The following is a 19,321-nucleotide window of genomic DNA, read 5'->3' as shown; positions in this document are numbered from 1 at the left end:
AGATAAAAGGTACCACATTGATACATGGTATTACTGTTATTACAATTTACCAGGCTCTGGTCACCTGCTGGGCTGTGTGTTACGTTGCATTTGAAAGAACAAGAATGAAAAGCAAGCACATCAGCTGCTGCTTGGAAATCTAACCTGACCTTAGACTTGCTCATTCCTTATACTTGAGCATCAAACCCATCTTAGATCCCAGGGGGGATTCAGAAATTCTACAGCTCCTAGAGAAAGCTTGATGAGAAGCATGGGATAAAGAGGAATGAACTCTGACTTCTGAGGTGAAGGAAGGTGATGAGCTTAGATCCTGGGCCTCCGGTTTACTAACCACAGGAAACTTTTCACCAACTCTTGGTGTAATGGAGATAATGCCTAATTTTGATACAGTTGTTGCAGTTGCTTAGAGGAGGAAATGAGATAATGTATGCTAACCACTTTACATAGTACATGAAACTGAGTAAAAGCTGCTGAATGATAGATTCCAGAGAAAAATTGATGCAACTATCCAGTAGAGAGAAGAATGGTGAGAGAGAGGAATAGTATACTAGACAATAATCATTCCGTAAAGATTGTACAGTTACACTGAAACAATAAAGAACACAATGTTTAGCTAATGCTATTTCAAGAGGAAAGAAAGGCAGGTGGATGTTCATGAACTCATCTGTTCTTAAGGAACACCCTGATAAGTGACTTCCATTGACTTCATTTTACAGATGTGTAATGGAAGCTCACAGACCTGAGGTCACGAAATTCATCAAGGGTAGAGATGTGCTGTGACCAGTGTTCTCTTTGTCCCATGACAGCTGCCTTTCACATTCACATGGTCGATGGAAAGTGTGTGATTAATAGTCACATGTTTTGTTTTTAATTCCAACATATGGTTTTGTTTGACAAAGTAGCTTTTGAGAATCTTAAGTAATACAACTGTCATTTTAACATCTCACTGTTAATTTTATTCTTTTCTTTTACTGTCACAGCTCTGCAAAGGAAATAGAGAGTGGGCATCATTATTTCCATTTTATTGACATGGAAACTGAGGCCCAGAAAGCATTAAGGCGAAGAGAGCAACCAATGAACATAATTTATATAAAGATTAAACGCTTCTTAGAGAGTTACATACATTCTGCTTCCCCGTTTGATTCCTAATCATATCATAATCTTCAAGCAGGATTCCCTATAAGTTGCATACTGGGCAGGGCAGAGATACGAAAACAAGCTATTCTTTATCCCCCAAGGGTAGACACAGTTAAGCTTTCACCTGAACTGAAAGAGGTTCTGGCAGATAAACACTTTCTCTCAAAACAGTAATGGAAGCTCCCAGGTGGGATATTTTGTACTTGAGATATTCAACCCTTGGTTCCTCCGGTCCCCTGTTCTGTCTCTGAACAGCAGTCCCATAATATCTGTTGGGGTGAATAACAGCCTCCCTCACTGTGCCTTCAGAAGCAGGAATGGCCCAGGGGTCCTCAGAGGGCTGAATCCTGCAGGGTGGTAGGTGTAGCTGATCCTGAGACACAGTGAGTTTTACTGAGGTTTAGGCTTTTATTCTGCTCTCCTCCATCTTGATTAATTTCAGAGCTAATGACTCTATGGACTTGGTGATGTATGATGCTCTGTCGGGGACCAAAAAAAAAAAAAAATGAACTTTTACTAATAGAACATCTTCATGCAGTGAAAGGTTTTGCAAACGAATGTAACTCACACAGAATTATGTTGGCAGGGGAGTCCCAAGAAAAAAATCTTCTGAAGACCTGGGAGCAAAAAAAGGGACACCTAGTGTAGAGGACAGGGAGGGAGATTTTTTTTAAAGGCACAGAAAGAAGAGAATGACATAGGTATACTTAGGAGATAAAGACAGACACATGGAGAAATAGATGCAGCTTGAGACAGAAATTCAAGGACAAAAGACAGAGATACGGGCAAAGTCAGACATATGTAAGGAGACGTCTGGTTAATTTAGTGAGTGGACTCAGAGGTATGCAATAATATTTTGCAAACATTTTTAGTACTTATCTCAAATAATGATATCTACTGGACATCTGCTTATTGAACAAATGCATATATTGAGCACCTTCTCTGGGTAAGGTACAGTGCCAGAACTTGGAGTTGCAATAAATAGAACACATGCAAAACCTACTCACTGAAGTCTAATTAGAAAGACATTCATTAAACAAAGAAGAACAGAAGTAAATATCCAATTTCAGTATTGCAGTTACAGGGATGGATAAATCCACGGGTACAGAAAGGCATCTTTAAATGACATGAGGGTGTGATATAAATAGGAAAGAATAACAGAAGCATAAAAATTAATTTTTCTCTTCATATGGTTTTAAGGTTTAGAGAAGTGGAGGTGTTTGACCAAGCTCACAAAGGAAAACGTATCTAGAACTGATAGCTATTGCATACACGGGACTTAAATTACACATTTTTATTTAGAAGTTAAATGATAATGGGATAGTTCTAATAGGAAAAAAGTATAATTGAGCACTACAGCCATCCAGGTGCTCACCACTGACTACCATACCCTGTAAGTCTAAATCTGCACCACCTAGAAAGAAAAAAGGTAAACTGAGGGCCTTACATGTTAGCTACCTTAGTTGCATTACCCTTTGGTTTTCTTGACACTCTCAGGATGCAAATGTCACACCCCTTGTACAGATGATACCCCGGAAATTCAAAAGATTAGGTGACTTTCTCAAGTGTGAAAAGCTTATACCTGATGTCGTCAGAAATTTCCACCCAGGTCTATTTAATCCCATGATCTTTCTGATAGGCTGTGCGATCACTGACAAGAGGTAGAGAAAGGATTGAGATTTTTCGCCACTCTGACATTTGGAAACAGGACACCAGAATACTTCTACTTTCTCTTCTAACCCCTCCCCTTCTCCTTTTTATTGGCTGGGTGATTAGATTTATTTTTGTTCCTTAAGGACTATTCACATGTTCACTCCCACTGCATCTCAGGTCTAAGAAACGCTGGCAGGAAAAGTAGCACACCTGTTCCTCCTTCTCCAGGTCTTCCCTCTCCATTCACATCAGCATATGAAGCTGCCATACTTTGTTAACTCATTGCCGTGATCTCTGAGGGCAATATGCTGCTAACTCCCAGGTGTTGCTATGGTGACCATGATGTCATAAAATGACACTACCTGTTCGGACAAGGGTGATGATAAATTTGTTTTTAATCTAAGATATTAACTTCACAAGAAGATAGTACACAAGTTGTGAAAGTAGAAAGGAAACCGAGTGATGCAGAAACCCAAACGTTAGAGCATATTTTTCTCCTTAGTAATCAAGTTGGACTCGACATCCTCCATATGGTCTTTTCCTGCTCTAAGATTTTATAATTATGGGAAAAGATGAATAATTACTTCTCTCAGAAAGCAGCAGCATCATTGGCCTAAGGTTGAGAGGACCATGATTTAAATAGGACTCTGAGCTGAAGTGCAGGGTGGTTTTCCAAAAAAATCATTAAGATCTGGGCTCACTTCTGTTGAGCATTTGTGAGTCTTTCCTTTCTCCTAGCCTCAGTCCTACCATCTGTTAAATAGGAATGAAAGCATGAAGCTTTCTGCAAAGAGTGAATAAGAAAACATGTTCAAAGTACTTGGCATGCAGTGGTTCTACTTAAATATTATTTTCTTAGCTTTAAATACTTGCAAGGATATGTCATTTCACAGCATGAACTCAGGGAAGTCATTCTATTTCTTTTAGGCATAACAATTTTGTTATCATTTATAAAAATGAAGAGAGTTGGAGAAAATAAAGATAAAGGAAATATAGGAGCAGATGGAAAAAAAAAAAGATGTATATGGTCTTATTAAAGCTCAGTTAGTTCTAGAATCCAGAATCTAGAACAAATGTTTCCAGGAAAAGACTAGATATGCATGTGTGTACTATTCCAATCACTGTCATATATGACAACCAATAAATGAAGCAAAATGCTCAGTACTTCCTAGAGAGCATTGGCAAGTGGAATTATGGCCATGGGGGGGGGTGGTCTGGGACTTCAAACTATCATGGATGGCTGGACTGGAGATATTAGATTTAGAGGGAGGGACATTACAGAGAGGTAAGGGAGTCATTTCCAACCATGTGATGGTGTTTTACATCCTAATGGGTGAAGACTTGCTTGATTTGACCCTGGAAATCAGAAGGGCCACTGAAAGCTAAAGAGTATGGACTTCAGGTAGAACTTTTATTGGATCAGACTCCTCAGCAGGCAAGTGTGAAGCCTTCAGAGAGGCTGAGTTCTCCACTCCTGGAAATTCCTTCAAGGTTAAGGAACTTGTTGGGCTGCTAGAATGCATAGAGGGTCTAATGCATTAGATAAAGGCGCACACTGGCAGGAAAAGGGACTCAGAAACAGTGAGCTAGACAATTCCACATTCAGTAATTAGTTCTCTGATCCTAGGGGGACATTTAATGGATAGATAGCTTATATTTGCTCCAGAGAGCCAAGTTTAAAATCTATGAACACACCAAAATGCCTGCAGTGGAGATTTCTGTATAAATGTGAAATTTTCTTTTTCCCCTCAGCTTTGATTCAATTGCTAAGATTTTACATTCTTTAGGTATCTCCTAGAAACAGGATTTCTGGTTAACTATGAGAGAGTAGTTTATGAATGAGGTAGGGGATAGTCAGGGTCACAGCTGGACAGTGCAAATATGAAAAGTAGTTTATCCTTGATTAAAAGTAGTTCCACATGAATTAATTAACTAGCTAATCATATAAGACTTTGTTGATACCCCAAAGTGGCATGGTGATATTGTGGGCTAAAAAAGGAGGTATCTAAAAAAAAAAAAAAGAAAAAGAAAAAAAGAAACCATTCCAAAAAGAATTATCCTAAGTACTTTATAACAGGACCAAGGGCGTTAGAAAAGGGGGTCATGATAGGGAATAATAATGGTCAAATATGGTTGAATGGGAATTTCATGCCTCATCAGTCATAGACTTGCTCATCTGTGAAACGCTCTAACGTGTTTTTAAAATTTTATGGGTAGTCATTACAAAAATAAGCACACCATAAGCTGATCATCTTGAACCACAGGCCATGAAGATGCTGATGGACAAATAAAAGAAAACATTGCAGGATATTATAAGTTTTACTGTGACCATTCAATTTTGAGGGTGATCCAAGCATTTTGGCCTAGGGCTCCATTAGGTGCATACGTCACTCCTAAGGCTGGAAGTAATGGTCTACACTGAGTCACAGAACTGGTTGAACACAGGTTTTGTGCCAGAAAAGCCATGTGGTCTGGGTTCTAGATGAGACTGACTGGTCTACTAATCTGAATATGGGTGATGATCCATTTGACTGCACAGATAAAAACTGCTCTAAGACTTTGGCACAACAAAGAGAAGACATGGCCTCTTCTGAAACTCATGCTTAATAGAAGGGTTGATGACTTCCATAGAGGAAATTTAGTACTTAGAGCTGCAATGAAGGGGACATCTCAATTCAAACTATGGACATGCTTTCTTTGAATTAGAAATTACAGTGGGATGATTCAAGTCACAGGGTCTCTCAGAGCTTGCTCATCATTTTTTCCCCCAAGGAAACTCTTATGCCTGAAGAGAATACAAATGTACTCATAGGAATCTAGGGAAGTAGAGCTCGAAATGGATTCCAAAAGCACAACATTCTTTTGAAATCTCCTGTTTTATGGTAAAATGTCATATACACTTGGCATTAAATTCAACAATATGTTCCTTTTTTGTTTTTATAGAGTCTTTGGGGTGCTCATTACCCTGAAAAATTGGTCCTTCGCACACCCCCACAGGTATAGGTACTCTAACCTGAGAAGCAGCACCTGATATCATGTGATAATTAAGATCATAATATCTCAGAGTTGAAATAGGTTTTGGAATCACCCTTCCCGACTGCTATTCAGTGCAGAACAGGGTAATTTAAGGCCACCTGATGTCCCTTGTAATTATGAGCATCAGTGAGCTCAGGTTTCAGTGAGTCTTTACACCAATACATTTCCAGTGGGATGCTGTTTTCACCTCCATTATGGTAATTAGCACAGTATGCCTTTCAAGTATTTTATAGTATTATATACATACATATACAAATATACACACACACACACACACACATACACACAAGAGATAGAACATTAGATTATAGGCATTGGAGTTAAGGTGACCTGGTTTCAAATTCTAGTTCTTCACAGCAGGCTGGCTCTGTGAGTTTATGTATGTTTCCTAACCCCACTTAGCCTCAATTGCCTTATTGTAGATCAGGAATAAAAAGACCTTCCTGTTGGAGTTGGTGTGAGCATTAGAAGAGGTAAGGGACATAAATCTCTTGCTACAATCAGTGGAATATACAACATGCACAGAAAATGGTAGCTAGCGTGGGCATACATATGTGTACGTGTGACTCTCACGGTGACTGGCACAAAATATGAAGATTAATAACAATGTGTCGACTTGAACAGAGTTGAGTCATGTGCTGGGAATAGAGGGGTTTTATGGATTCCAAGGCTAAGATGCAAACCGAAAGAACAAGTCCACACTGACTTGTCCCTTTACTTCTTGGCTCTAGGAAGCTCCTAAGACACAAGAAATTCTGGAACTCGGTTCAGTTCTGTAAAGCTGAGAGTCTGCATGTCTTCTTCTGCACTCAGACACATGTGCTCCATCCTGAGACACGACACATGGCCAGCTTTTCGCACATAAACCAGCTCTGTAGAAAGGCACTGGGCATAGCCGGGGAGAAAGAACATCTTCACCAGTGTTACCCTCCTTGAATTGAAGAATAAATTCCTGTTCATCTCTTCACTGACAACAAGGGATTGACTGGACTCGTGGGATGACCTCTAAACCCAGGTTTACTAGTAAGCAGCACTGATGTTCTTCAAAGTTTCTTCATGAAAGTGTTGGCTCCCCATCTCTATCAGAATGCTGCAGATTAAGGAGATAGAACTAATTATTTATTTTTTCCCTGGGAGAAGGATGAAGCCTGGGAGGTGCTGAATTTCAGAAGTACTTTATCCACTCATGGCAATGGGAAGTTCAACAAAATCATTGGGGTTGCATGCAGTTTGACTCCCTAGAAACACACTGTCTCTGGGCAGCTCACAGCATGTACTAACTCATCAAAGTACAGGAAAAAAATCTTTTCTCCCTATAAACTTGGTGAAATATATTAATAGGAGCTGTACTGCATATGCAGAATGTACATATAAAATACAACTCTATTTATAAAATCTTTTTCCTGCTTCTTTTCCCAAGATGTTCTACTTCTCAAACTGAGCAGATGGGGTCTCTTGTTTCCCCCTTTGGCAGCTCTGGAACCCTGGGGAATTGCAAGGTATCTTTATAAATGTGGGATCCTTATTATATGAGTGTTCATTACTTGAATTTAGATAGTTATGGTTGTGCAAAAAAAGTCTTTACTATGGGGTACCTGGGTGGCTCAGTCATTAAGCGTCTGCCTTTAGCTCATGTCATGATCCCAGGGTCCTTGGATAGAGTCCTGCATCAGGCTCCCTGCTTGGCGAGAAGCCTGCTTCCCCCTCTCCCACTCCCTCTACTTGTGTTTCTTCTTGCGCTGTGTCTCTCTCTGTCAAGTAAATAAAATCTTAAAAAAAAAAAGTCTTTGTTACCTAAAAATATTTAAAACGCTAGTTGTTATAAAATTAGTTTCTACCAAGGTATTCATCCTATTTCTTTCCATTGTGTCAAAAAAGAGTTTTTGCTGTTTTGAACATTAATGATTTTATAAAATATTTTGAGCACCCACATCACAGTGAGAATACAATGCAAAACAAAACAGCCATTCTGGAAAAGCTGTGCAGTATCATGAAGTTGATGGAAGTGATGTGGGGCTTTTCTGGAATCCATTCTGAGCGACTGGCAGAGGAGGATCAGGCTGAGTTAGACCAATTAACAATTGAAAAAGAGAAAATCAACAAGGAAGATGATTAGAAGCTTCAAAAGAGAAATATTTGAATATCAAAGGATTAGGAGAAGCCTAAGGGGGAAAGGATGAATCTCTCAAATATTTTTACAAAAATTACCTTCCTCCTAATCATGATATGAAAGCAAAATGCAAAGTGAAGGATTTCATTTCATTTGATCCTACAATTTTGTCAGAAAAATTACTGTTAAAAAATCAGGACCTGGCTCATTTTCCGATCATTTTAAGAATTAGCATGTGGTTAAAATTATCAAATAAATTCTGACTATATAAGCTAAAATAAACTTATATTCATGCGTTTTAGTTTCACTTGCCAAAATGAACTTCTTGCGTGCTTTTCTCTGGAATCGTGTTTCTATATGAGGTAGATGCACTTTTGAGTGGATCTGATTTCGCAGAATATAGTGTGCTACTTAAGGCAATTAGGATTGTGTGCAGAATCTGAAGCCAGGATGCCTGCGTTTTGGATCCAAGTTCTGGTACTTACTGTATAACATAGGAAGGTGATTTGATTTCCCTGTACTAAGGGCTCTTCATCTAGAAAACAGAATTAACAGCAGTCCTATTTCAGCAGAGAACTGGGAGTAAGGTAGTGGATATTGTATCAAGAGGCATCTGGCCTGTCTGTTGTGATGAAGTGTGTCTGACTTCTTCCCTGGGGAGGGGGTTTGTGTTTCTACCCCCCCCCCCCGCTTTTATTAAGGCTTATTTATTTATTTGAGAGAGAGAGAGAGATCATGCACACATAGTGGGGGAGGGGCAGAGGGAGAGAGACAGGAAGAGAAAAATCTCAAGGAGACTCCATGCTGAGTGGTGAGCCCTATGCAGGGCTCGATCTTGGGACATGAGCTGAAACCGAGAGTCAGTGGGTTAACCGAATGCATCACCCAGGAGCCCCACATTCTGTGCTTTTTAAGTGGGTATAGCTTATTTCATTCCTTTTCTCACTCCCTTCTGGAAAAAGCAACCTCCTCCTCTTCTAGATACTTTATTCTTTCTCTGCACAACTTTCAACTATTTTCAGAAGCCATTCCTGACCATTCCTCATGACATACAAGGTTGGGTGGCTCTTCATGATTCCTATAAAATTAGTGAATATTGGGACACCTGGGTGGCTCAGTCAGGTAAGTGTCTGTCTTTGGCTCAGATCAGGATCCCAGGGTCCTGGGATCAAGTCCTGGATTGGGCTAGCTGCTCAGCAAGGAGTCTGCTTCTCCCTCTCCCACTCCCCATGCTTATGCTCATGTTTTCTCTCTCTCTTTGATAAATAAATAAGTAAAATATTGAGAAAAAAATTTTTGAAGATTTTATTTATTTATTTGAGAGAGAGACAGAAATGGTGACAGACCTATAAACATGCAAGACGGTAGAGGTAGGAGAGGGAGAATTGTAGCCAGTGAGAGAAATGGCAACAGAGAGCATGAGTGGGGAGAAAGAGGGAGAAGCAGGCTCCGATGCTGGGCTTGATCCCAGGACCCTGGGATCATGATCTGAGCCGAAGGCAGACACTTAACTGACTGAGCCACCCAGGTGTCCCAATAAATAAAATCTTTAAAAAAAAATTAGTGAATATCACTATGGCTTCTGTGGATCAATCCTTTCTCTTTCTTTCCAATAGGCTTCAGGGATTCATGAAGGAAAAAGCACTCTAATTTCTGTATCCCTAGCACCCATCCCAGGTCACCCCTCCCTAATCGTTAGCAATGAGTGTTTGTTACAGCAAGGCCGACTGGGCAGCAAAAAGAACCTTGGAGAGAGAGGTCTGACATTAACTGGCCCTAAGAGTTTGAGTAGCTTGTTTTTCTCGGAGCCTCATTTTCCATATACTCTGGAGTGGAAAAGTTGGATTGGTTCAACTCTTTGAACTCTTTCAGCTAAAATGTCTTGTAATGTGATAACACTCATAAAACAGAGAAACAGATGTACTAAACTTGGATGGGGCTATGCTAATTTTTTTTCTCCGTTTATAAAAGGAAGCTGTTCTGAAATAATGATGAAGACTTGTCTTTCTGCTCCATCTTTGGTCATTGTTGAATACTGGGGCCTGGCAATCTCTCAGTGAACCTGGGCAGATCTGAATGGATCAACCTAGATGCTCTCTCCCCAACTCACAGAGCTTCATATTACTGGGTTCATTCATCCTTGTTTCAGGGCTCACTCCTCCGGCTGTGCAGCCTAAGTATCACCACCACCATCACTAGTGAGTGGCCTTTGTGGTGAAGTCCCATCTGCCAGGCAATACACTAAATAAGACTTTTCATGCATTATATCATATCATCCTTGCAGAAAGTCAGTGGGAGAGAAATCACTGTCCTTGTTTTAAGATTGAGACCATTGAGGCTAAGAGAGATTGGAAAAAATCCTGAAGTCTCCTTGGTAGTAAATTGCAGGAATTCAAACCCTGGTCTTCCAGGCTTCAAAACCCATGCTCCTAATCACTACATTCCACAGCCTTCTGAACTGTGTCCACATTGGTTCCACCTGCCCACTGCCTGGCAAAGCCAGGTGGAATGTGCTTCTCTTCCCTAGGATCACTGGCTATGCACTCCCTGCCTTTGTGTGTATGGTGGGTGGGGCTGGGTGCAGGCTGAGTGGTTTTCTAAGTCCTTTGAAAGACCTACAAACATGCAAGACAGTAGAGGTAGGAGAGGCAGAAGGGTAGCCTGTGAGAGTATGGGCTTTGACCTGACAGCTTTGAAACCTGGTTCTGGCACTTACTAACTTTGTGGTCCTGGGCGAGTTACTTAACTCCCTGATGCCTCAGTTTCCCTGTGTATAAAATGTAAAATGATATTTACTACCTCAAAAAATTAATGAGTTAATAAAAAAATTAATGAGTTAATAAATGTGAAATATTTAGAATGATGTCTTGCACATGTTAAATATTACATGAGTTAAATATCATTATCCCATACACTTTTGAGTGCAATTCAACTGACATTTTCTCCACAAATTTTTCCAAAATTCCACCCCTTTGGATCCTTGTTCTCTGGTGTCTCATTAGGAAATTAAAATAAATTTAAAAACCACCACCACAACCACCACTACCACAAAAGAACAATAATACTGGCAACAAAAAAATATTAGCTTCCTGATATTAAACATATTTGTTAATTAAACAGATCATTCCTTTTCATGTATGATTCAGGCCTACATGACATAGATCTTATTTTTTGTAGGCTTTACACTTATGTGCAAAATCAATGTTATTTTGACTTTTTCTCCTTTTTCTTGGCTGCTAGGAAACTCACAGTCATATTTTGAATCAGTTTTATTAATTGATAAGAGCATAGGATCTGCATAATTTAAGTTTTCTCTAGTCCTGAATATCCATATACTTTTTATATTCTCTGATCTTATTTCTAATTAACTATTTTTTTTCTGTTTTATTGTTCATCTTTGGTAAGTGGTCTCACATCCTCTATGAAATAAAACAGTATAAATGTGTTACTACTGTGAACACTATCTTCATCTTTGAAATTCCCTAATTTCTAGCACTGCTTTATATACATAGATTTAGATTGAGACACTGTTAAAGGAAAACCAGAGCTGGGCAGTAATTAATTAAAGCAGTAAAAAATAATTTAATCAGGAAATATTGTGAGAGAGAAAAAAAAACCCAAACAATCCTCAGTACAGAACTGCGCTCAATCCCAAACACAAGGAAAAGAGAGAACTTATATATAGCTAAGGAGTAGAGCAGGGGTGGGGAATGACTAGGAAGGTAAGGTAACTCTTGTTAAATTGATCTAAGAGGGTTCTTTGCTGAAGGCTGGCCAGGGTAACGAGGATGTTCAAGGAGGAAGAGAAGGATCAGCTATTGAAGGTGGGGATTCTCGCTAAATCAATGGGGTTTGACAAGACTCTTGCTTAAACTGGCGTCTTGGAGGACACACCCAAGGAGCGAACGTAGTTGATGGAAGGTTTGGAGAAGCCTGTCCTGAGTTTGGTTGAGAGCTGGTGAACATGCCAATATTCAGTTATGTTTCTTATGATTAGTTTCTTATGATTCAATCTAACACTGTCTCAAAAAGTGTTTATTTTAAGCAACCTCAATTTTTTATTTCTTTGAAAATAAAAATGCCATTTCTTGAATCCCCCCCCTTCCCTGTCTGCCCCCAGCTTGTCAGTTTGGGCTGTGTACTCAATATATATGCCTGTCCACCTCGGCCCTAATGTGACACATAGTTGATACCTCAGAGCGTTGTTACTTCCAAGTACATTTCGTATTTAATTTATTATATAATTCTCCATAACTGATTTTATTGATGAACTGTACAGTGAAACATTATTTGTTAAAGATTTCACAGTACTTTTTTAATAAAAAACTTTATAGCTACAAAAAAAAAAAAAAATCCAGTCCTTCATAAAGGCATTTGAGAGGAAAAAAAATCCAAGATAAAGAAGTCCACAGGATTAAAGATCTATTCTGCTTGCTATCTTCATCCCGTTTCACATAAACTCAGTGGCCTTATTTTTCAAATAGGCTTTTATTTAGGAAACAGATAAGAGGGATTCAGTTCATTTCCACAAATATTGAGAATCCACTACTGGTTAGGCTGAGGATAAAATGTTAAAAACGAAGCCTATTTCCTACCACTGACGCGCAGCGCAGGGACTTGTGCCAGAGAAACACACACGATTTTCCATGTGACATGTACGCTCTCAGTTCCTACTTTGTAACTGAATGCTGGAATGCTGTCCTCCTCTGACAACTAAGCATCTTCCACAGTCCATCACCACTGTTTGTAACTGAATAAATCAAATGCAGCAACTAAATGCCAAACTAATGATGATTTTATTAAAATGCCTTTTTACAGTAACCTAGTCTAACAAAATTAAAATATAAATAAATAAAGACGCTTGGCCAAGGTCTTTGAGAGAGTCCCTGATCAGCAAACCCCTGTCCTCCTTCCCGTACCCTTCACCAGTTAGTGTGAGAGAAGCAGAGGAGACTACAGAGGACTTTTTGAAACCCAGAAAAATATAAGAAATGTCACATTAAAAATAACAAAGAAATAGGAAACTCCAGTGCAACTGGTACCTGCTTTTTTTTTTTTTCCACATATTTGTGGACAGAGTCATGGGATTTTAAATTTGTGTAAGATCCTAGAGACCACCTTATACTGAACTTTGCATTTACAGATGAAAAACACTGAAGTTCAAAAAGCAGCCAAACCTTATCCAAGGTTAGGATCCGGGGTTCTGACTAAAAGTGCTCTTTCTATGGCCCCAGCACGTTGCCCCAAACCCTCCATCATTCCCCTCATTGTGACTTTATCATGTGTGTTCTACTTTCATGCAAAACTTTCTGTATGTGTGTGGTGTTTTTTGCTTTTTTGTTTTTGTTTTTTTAGAATTCTTTCTCTTTCTATAAAACCCCTTTGTGGCCATTTGCATGTCGTTGAGCAATATGTGTCAAAAGTTATCACCCTGTATGATTTTTTTTTTTTTTAAGAAATAAGAATGTAGAGCTTGGGTGATTTTATCTGTCTTTACGTGCGTATTTCTTCTATTCTCTCCATTTCCCTGCTTCCATACTCCTCAAAATAGGAGGGAGTTGATGGAATATGGCAAAGAAGGAGAAATATCTCACGATCCTTTCAGTCAAAGGGCATCACAGACTAAATCGAGCTGCAAGCGGAAGGCGATGTACTGAACCGAATAGCGGGGATTACATCTGTAAGCATCTGGGCTTTCACTGAACCAGCAGGAGTGGAGAGGCCCTGGGTGTAGAGTCCTTCCTAGGATAGTGGGCTAGCCTGTGAACTTTCAGAACATTCATGGGTGCTGGTCCAAGAATAATTCTAGAGGACAATACCTTCAGTCTGTTTCCAGAAAGGGAAATACCTCAAGTCACGATAAGGATAATGCTAGAGAGGAGGAAGATGAGAAAGCCAAAGAGGAAGAACCTTCCATGCCCACATTCATCATGCTTCAGAGTTCACTATAGCTTTTCATGGCCATTATTTACGGGAAGTTTTGCAACAAACTCATCAAGCATATGCTTTTATGCTCATAGCATGATTGAGATAGTTCAACCAGAGAGAAGGTACTGCCAGGAATCCACGTCCCTGGCAGCTGGAGTTATCAGATCAAATAGTCTGGCTATTGCCCTGTAAGTATTTATTGGGTACCGTGGTCAAGTCCCAGGAGAAACAACAGCAGACACGAGAAACAGGGTCCCCCCTTGCGAAACTTCCCCATCTGACTTCAACACTAAACCAGCCCAAGAAGAGTGACTGAGCTTTGGACAATCAGAAAAATAAGTCTCATTTTTGAAGATAGGATCAACTTGAAGACTAGCAAAGGAAACGATTTAGATCTAGGTACGCTTCATGGTGCTTTAAATCTTTATCTAAATTACGTATCATTAAATATAATTAGTAATTCTAGTAAACATAATATCTTAATGTCTTAAAAAAGAATTCTATTGTCCTGGGAGGGGAAAAAAAAAAAGCATAGCTCAGTGGAAAGACTCTCTAGTGCAGATAACCACAGTTTAGGAAAGTAAAATTACTGGGGCCAAAGCAAACACAGGCACCCCCATCCATGTGGAGGCAGCTTAATATAGTCTTTGGATGTAGGGTGATAAAAATAGCATCTGAGGGCTAATCTTTCAAACCTAAACTTATAATTATGCAAACATCCCTTCAGGACATTAGTTCACTTAAAAAAAAAGGTATTTTAAACATGTCCTTTGACTTCTTCTGAAATGGCTTAAGGTGGCTTAGCTATTAAAACAAGGAGGAGAAATAACATTTAAGGTTATTTGAAAAGGCATTTTTTAAAAAGTAGATAGAATTGGCACTTTCAGGCACTCGAGTTGAGAAGATTACAGTACAGGGACAATTAGTTTATTTTCTGGCAGCTAAGCTATAAAGAGAAACATTTTGAATTACACAGTAATAGAAAACATACAAATTCATCTGTAGAGAAAATTCTTTCTGGACCTTAACCCAAGAAGAAATTTAGCATGTCCACCAGTATTTAAAGAAAAAAAGAAAAAAAAAAAAACTAGCAACATCATTCCATGCACTTTATCTACAACCAGAGTTTTACAAAAGATACAGAAATGCTGTTCTCCTAGGTGATTCACAGACTGGCCTTTCATAAAGGCAGAGGGTGTGACATTAAATCATAACTCAGGGCAGGCAATTTCGTGCGAGGCTGATATAATGGTGTCCAAGCATTCGGTTGGCCTAACTTAATGCTTGAATAAAACTTGAAGCCTTGAGATGAATGGCTAGTTAGTATGTCTACTACGGTTCTTTTCTCACATGGAGGTGTTTTAAAGCAAGCTTTGGGGGGAAAAAAAAAAAACAAACTATGTCTTTCAATTCTTCTTTTCTTTACTTTAGCTTTATTGAGATATACTTAATATACAAAAAGTTGTGCATGTATACACTTTGATGAGTTAGGACATATGCATAAATCCCTTACACCACTGTTGCAATCATGGTAACAAACATGTCCATCGAATCCAAAAGCTTCTGTGTGCCCCCTTGATTTTGTCTGTGCATGTGTGGTAAGAATACTTACATGAGGGGCGCCTGGGTGGTTCAGTGGGTTAAAGCCTCTGCCTTCAGCTCAGGTCATGATCTCAGGGTCCTGGGATTGAGTCCAGCATTGAGCTCTCTGCTCAGCAGAGAGCCTGCTTCTTCCTCTCTGCCTACCTCTCTACCTACTTGTGATCTCTGTCTGTCAAATAAATTTTTTTAAAAATCTTAAAAAAAAAAAAAAAAGAAGGGGCGCCTGAGTGGCTCAGTGGGTTAAGCCTCTGCCTTCAGCTCAGGTCATGATCTTGGGGTCCTGGGATCAAGCCCCACATCGGGCTCTCTACTCAGCAGGGAGTCTGCTTCCCCCTGTCTCTCTGCCTGCCTCTCTGCCTACTTGTGATCTCTCTCTCTCTGTCGAATAAATAAATAAAATCTTAAAAAAAAAAAGAATATTTAACATGAGATTTATACTCTCGTTTTTATACACACAACACCATGTTCCTAACTGTAGGCAGGATGTTGTACAGAAGATCTCTAGAACTTACTCTTCCTGTATAAACTGCACCTTTATATTCATTGGACAATTCTCCATTTCCCCCAGCCCTGTCCCCTGGAAGCCATCATTTCACTCTCTGCTTCTACGAGTTTGATTGTCTTAGATAACTCATATAAGTGGACTCATGAAGTATTTGTCTTCTGTGACTGACTTATTTCACTTAGCATTAGGGAGCACTTGTTTTGCTTCTTTCTGTGATGTTTATAAAAGAGGACATCATGTCAATGTTTTCCCTCACGCATTCCAAGCATGGTTTTAAGACAAAAGCCAAGGGGTGGTGATAAGATTCAAATCACAGTTTACAATTCTAAAGGTGTCCATTTGCTCCCAAGGAAGAGAAGTCACTGACCATTAGTTAGTCATGTTTATACTGAGAAGGATTGTTTATTAAGAGGGCTGCACTTACTCCCCTCTTATGGCCACACTATTTGCCATGTAACCTTGTAGCCCCAGCCATCAAGAGATGGAGATCACCCCCAGCTGCTTCAAACTGGGCTTGCTTTGGGACTTGCCCTGACACATATAGTATCATTGAAGTGACAGTGTGTTGGTTCTGAGCTTAGAACTTCATCTGGGTCTTTTGAAAGCCCACTGATACCCTGTGAAAACAGACCATGTCTAACCTGCTGAATGATGACAGACACCAGCCAACAGGCAGGCAACCAGAAACAGAGCTCCTTAGGTGATCTGCAGTTACTGTAGGTAGATGCGTGAGGGAATCCAGCCAATATCAGAACTGCTCGGCTGAATCCAGCTTAATTCATTGACCCACCGAATTAAAAAATAAAATATTGTTTTAAGCCACTAGCTTTTGGATTTTTTTTAACCACTTGCTGACTTATATATATTTAGAAATTACCAATAATAGCACCTTATATTTACACTTTATTGTTGAAAAGGTATTTTGCACATACTACCAGAGTTGCCTCCTATCCAAAGTCTTTTTTTTTTTTAAGATTTTATTTATTTATTTGACAGAGATCACAAGTAGGCAGAGAGGCAGGCAGAGACAGAGAGAGAGGGAAGCAGGCTCCCTGCTGAGCAGAGAGCCTGATTCGGGGCTCCATCCCAGGGCTCTGGGATCATGACCTGAGGTGAAGGCAGAGGCTTTAACCCACTGAGCCACCCAGACACCCCTATCCAAAGTCTTTTTACATAAAGAAACATACTTACATTTTCCTCATAAGGTTGTGAGGACTAATGGAGGCATGTGGACTGGAATACAGTAGGTGCTCAATGGATGTTTCATCCCTTATTCTCCATTGCCTGGGTTCCCAACTTTCATTGTTGTTGTTACTGTCACCTCCAACTGGAGAATTTTTTAGATATTTTTTCTTCTAATTTTAACCCCCGTAAAACTCTTAACACTACAAACACATTATATACCCATTTCTGTACAGTATGTAAATCTGTGCTTTATGCATAATGAGTAAAATTTGTTTGCCCCATAAAAACCAATTTTAACCTCCTGGGGGGAGCACATCATTATCATTGAGAATGCATGCTCTGTTGGTATGAAGATATGCATTCTTGTTTCAAGCTGACCCTGGAATCATGAAGTGATTTGTACTAGGGTGTAGAGCTCAAGAACTTCAGGCCTGAAAGGTTAACCTGGGGCATTTGATTCCTAGCCAAGCACTCTTGGTACTCTATCAAAGAAGAGAGCCCGAGTTCAAATGTGCATTTCATCTAAGGTTGGATAAATTGAATCATCTATCTTTACAACTCTGGGGTGAAAACCAACTAATTAAACGGCTTGTAGTCGTTATAGTTAAGGAGGGAAAAGCTCTATAAATGCTTAATAATCACGTTGACAGAGTTGGAAGATGCTATTTGCTTCTCTGTGTATAGAGACAGTTTTCAGATGAACAGAATTCATTCTCTGGAGCCATCCATCCAGCCTCTCTAAATTCACCCACAGTACATTTCTTTAAGGATTTATAAGACAGAAAAGAAAACAGCAGTGAAGCAGGTGAAAACATTTCCTTGATACAGGCATAAAACTCTAAGGACTAAAAGTGAGGAGGGGAGCGACAGGGAAAGGCTGAAGAAGATTAAATGTGTACGTGTCACTAATCACTATATTCAACCTTTACAAATGCTCTTTGTGAGGAAAGGCATTTGCAGAGAGAGAGTGTATAAAGACATGTGAAACCGACCTGAGCCACAAAGTTCACAGGACGAAATGTGATGGTTATTAAGCTCCCACTGGCTTGCAGCCAAATACAATATGCCCCTGTCCACTCAATTTAACCTGACCTTGGTTAAAGAAGCAATTTTCCTTATGCATATGAGGAAAGGGGCTTGCAAAGAACTGAAATATGAAAGCATCCAGAGTCTTCTCAACATTTAGTTTACTTATGAAGGACTTCTAAGTCCACTGATTTCTGAGCAATTACCAACATATTTCTAAACCAGGCTCCTCCTAGAGGTTCCTGGTTCTCTGAAATGCCTCTCATTTTTTCAGCCAGGTAAGAGTAATAAATGAGGAGAAGTGATTTTTCTGTCCCCAGCTATTTCCTGCAAGAGGAAACAATGGATGTTGTAAATACTGAATGAATGAATGAATGAGAGGAAGGAAAGGAAGAAGGGAAGGGAAGGAGGGAGGGAGGAAGGAAGGAAAGAAGCATGTAGGGAGAAGCCTCAGTAGTCTAGATCTAAAACCCTATTATTGTTTTATAGATGGGAAACTGAGGCTTAAAGACAGGAAGTGATTTTTTTCAAATTCACAGATGGAGCTAAAAGGAGAGCATATCTACCCAGTGCTCACTGTAACATGTTAACTCTTACCTCCTATGAAACAGTGATCTGTTGTCATCTCAAGTATTGATTTTATTCTTCTACAGTCCCTTTAGGGACACAAACTAATAAAAACTCTTCTGGAATTACCTTTTGGCTCTTTCACATTCAGGTTGATTTGCAAGATTTCTCACCCTAGAGAGTCCATTTCCGTCCGTCCCTGTTCCATTATGAGCCCCTTCTCAAGCCCACATTCAGAATAGGCATCATCCGCCTGTTGTCTGTTCCCAATGAGTCAGAAAAGCAGGCCATCCTACAGCCTGCTGACCACCCCTTCTTCCACAACCTCTTAGAATGAAACCCTTTTTCAAGTAGCACTCTGACATCAGCTGCTCTTCCAAATGTCTTCCTTCCGCAGAAGTTCTCACTGTTGCCAAGCACATATATTGGTCCCATTGGCTACTTGATTTGTGTCTGATTCATTGACTCTGGAGGAATCCACAGTCTCTCTCTTTTCTGCCTTTAATTCTCTTGCTCCATTCTAATCTTCCTTGATGTCCTTCTTGGCTCTCAAAAACTCATCTTGGTCATAT

The sequence above is a fragment of the Enhydra lutris genome, unplaced genomic scaffold (genome assembly GCF_002288905.1).
Source record: "Enhydra lutris kenyoni isolate GAN:26980312 unplaced genomic scaffold, ASM228890v2 scaffoldscaffold13, whole genome shotgun sequence".
Lineage (NCBI taxonomy): Eukaryota > Metazoa > Chordata > Mammalia > Carnivora > Mustelidae > Enhydra > Enhydra lutris.
Note: the sequence above shows the minus strand (reverse complement) of the source record.